Below are 3,330 nucleotides of genomic sequence, written 5' to 3'. Positions count from 1 at the left end.
ATTAAAATCTCTTGGGATAAAATCTCCACTGAGTCCATTGTCCTTGGATTGAAAAAATGTTGTATATCAAACAGTATGAATGGTAGTGAAGATGGTGTTTTGTGGGAAGAAGAGGGTGATGGTGATAACTCAAATGTTTCCACTTCTAGAGATGAGAAAATAGGAGAGGAAGAAGAACATGATTAAATATTGGAAGGTAGTTTCTCAAAAGTATCTATAAAAGTAATACATATTTAATAAAAGTGTTGGCATTAAAACTTCTTTAATTCGTTTTCAGGACCTTGAAAAAACTTCTAATATAAAGTACTTACATTATTCATGAGTTAAGAGAAAGTTGTAATTTGAAAGGAGAAAATAAAATAGGTGTTTTCCCCTTTCTGAGTTACCCTTCAAAATTCTTGGGATCATACTATATTCAGGGTCGTATTATATTCTGGCTAATATGGTACCTCATCAACCTTTGACTTAGTTCAGTCACCCAGTGTGGAAGAGGTATGCATGCAAAGAACAGAAGCTGGAGATGGGTCATCTGTCAGTCAAATGAAGATTCCATTTGGAATGTGACTGGGAAACAGTTGGAGGCAAGAGTCAACGGCTTGACTGGATTTTAAGGTCTTTGGGCTTTCAGCCTCTTCCACACCAATCAGCTTCGACTACAGCTCAAAATTCCCGAGCTCAGGTGATCTCTTGGCCCATACCTCTCCAGTAGTAGGCACTATAGGTATATATTACCATATTCTTCTATATGGGTCTTTAATGATTTACAATAAATGATCACATTTCATACTGACATCAACATTATGAGGTAGATGCCATACTATGGATAACTTAATAATGGATATTTTAATCCTCATTTTTTTGGTTAGGAAATTAAACTTCAGAGAGATTGAGTAATTAGTTCATTAATTAGATTTGATTAATTAGACGTCAAAATAAGATTCAAATCCAGTTTTCTCCAAACTCCAGATTCTCTCTACTATATTATTCTGTTTCCATGATTCAGACATTAGATTGGGCTCTCTTACCTGGAGAAAAAGAGGGGGCATATAAAGATAATTTTAAAAAATTTTAAATAGAGAATTTTGTGAATATATTTGGGTGCAGGAACTGATACCATAGGAAGGCTATGGTGAAACTATGTCTGCAAAGGCAATGCAGATATACATGAAAAATGTGGGGACTAGAAACAAAGAATTGAATGGAACTATGGATTCTTTGAAGACTCCATATAAAGGATTTTGTTCCCTTGCATTTTTCCCTTCAGTTCACTTGATCTAGACCATCCTTGGTGATTTGTTGAAAGAAAAGATCTCAAAATGTCACTGAAAAGGTACAGACTGACATCTGACATTAAGTGGGACTTAAAAGGATTATCTAACTCTAAGTCAGAGGGAACCCTGGAAAGAGACAATGCTCTTGGTGATCAAAAAAAGATTTTTAAAAAGTAAGTGTCTATTGGCCATACTTTACTTAATAGTTACTCTAGATGACAGCTAGGTAGTTCAATGGATTGAGAACTAGGCCATGAGACAGGAGGTCCTGGGTTCAAATTTGACTTCCTATCTCATGTGATCCTTGGCAAGTCATTGCTTAGCCCTTATCACTCCTCCACCTTGGAACCAACACAGAGTATTGATTACAAGATAGAAGGTAAGAGTTTTTAAAAAGTAATTACTCTGTGCTCCAAGGAGATTATTCTTTCAGTAGGATAATAGACTTTGAGGAAATACTTTCTTTCTGGAAGGGAAAATCCTAAAGCAACTAAGGCTCTGAGAATCAACAGACTTCCCTATGAAGAAGATAGAAGTTAAGAGCTTTCCCCACCAGACACTAAGGATATAATGGCCCTGCTTTATAAAATAGCTTTTTGGCATTGCCTATTATTTCTTTTTTAAAAGCTTATTTTTATTTTTATATTACCTACATTTCCTCATCTATTCTTCCCCATTCCCAAAAATTTAAACCATAAATAAGAATATTTTTTTAAAAGTTTTAGCTATTTCAGGAAAATTTACCAACATATCAATCAAGTCTGACATTCAGTGCGGTGTTTCACACTAAAATCCCTGCCCTACTTCTGCAACACCTCCTCAAAGAAGGAAAAGAGTTATGCTGTCATATCTCTTAGCTAGAGCCAAGCTTGTTCACTGTAATTTCACAGCATTTTGTTTCCATCGTTTTGCTGTTGTTATTTTTCCCATTTCCATTGTTGTAATCATTAGATATATTGTTTTCCTGGTTCTAGTTACTTCACTTCTAATCACTGATACACTATGAATTGCTCTAATCATTCTAGAAAGTAATTTGGAATTATGCTAAGGAAATAACATATAATTTTCTATCAATCTGATTGCCTGAACAGGAGGAAGGCTGTGCAGCTTGCATCTACATACTCTAGAAAAACCTGGAAGTTCACAACAAACAAACACAGGTATCCCATATTTTAGGGGTTAGATGCTCCATGCCCCCGCAGTCTGGAAAATCCACATAAAATTTTTGGACCTTCCCTTCATACCAGAGAAGAAGTCTACATTTTTTTCTTTTTCTTTCTTGGGGTGATTAGAGTACCTTATGATAAAATGTGGGTTATTTCGCATAAACTATATGTAACACTATGCTTGGGACTTGTCATTTTAATGGAATTTATGGCATTTAAATGCCATAATAGATAGATAGGAGAAATCCAAGATATAAAGATCACTGAGCGATCATCATGAGATGTCATGTGAGAGACTGCTGTAAAAACACTTGACATCCCCAAACCAGCATATAGAATTGCCATTTTTTACTACAGCTTTAATGACTGTCCTTTTATGTTATTAAATAGTAAAATATATACTATATAGGTAATACTATACGTAAAATTACATATCTTTTATGCATCTAAGTTATTAAACTTTTTAAAATTAACTTTTTTTATTAAACTTTTAAAAATATCTTTATGTTTCTAGCCTTTGTGTGTCAGCTGCTAGATTTCAAGTTCTTTTTGTCAACTAACTTTTTTACTTATTTTTAACTCTAAAAAAGAAATTGTAGGGGGAAGCTGGGTGGCTCAGTGATTTGAGAGTCAGACCTAGAGATGGCCTTGGTTCAAATCTAGCCTCAGACACTTCCTAGTTGTGTGATCCTGGGCAAGTCATTTAACCATCATTGCTTAGCCCTTACTGCTGCTCTTCTACCTTGGTACTAATACACATTATTAATTCTAAGATAGAAAGGTAAGGGTTAAAAAAAGAAACTGTGTGTATTTATGTCATTAAAAGACAAAATATGTTTACAATTCTCTCTCTCTCTCTCTCTCTCTCTCTCTATATATATATATATATATAT

General features: G+C 34.3%; 1 long non-coding RNA gene across 1 annotated transcript; it reads left to right on the top strand.

Moving 5' to 3' along the window:
• The first annotated feature begins 570 nt into the window (after positions 1-570).
• On the top strand, positions 571-2,615 carry LOC103097755 (uncharacterized). The gene is made up of 3 exons (XR_472926.3): positions 571-721; positions 1,265-1,444; positions 2,363-2,615. It is a non-coding gene; the product is annotated as an uncharacterized LOC103097755 (long non-coding RNA).
• The last annotated feature ends 715 nt before the right edge of the window (positions 2,616-3,330 follow it).

Source organism: Monodelphis domestica, chromosome 5 (genome assembly GCF_027887165.1).
Source record: "Monodelphis domestica isolate mMonDom1 chromosome 5, mMonDom1.pri, whole genome shotgun sequence".
NCBI lineage: Eukaryota > Metazoa > Chordata > Mammalia > Didelphimorphia > Didelphidae > Monodelphis > Monodelphis domestica.
Note: the sequence above shows the minus strand (reverse complement) of the source record. Positions and strands in the feature narration are given on the sequence as shown.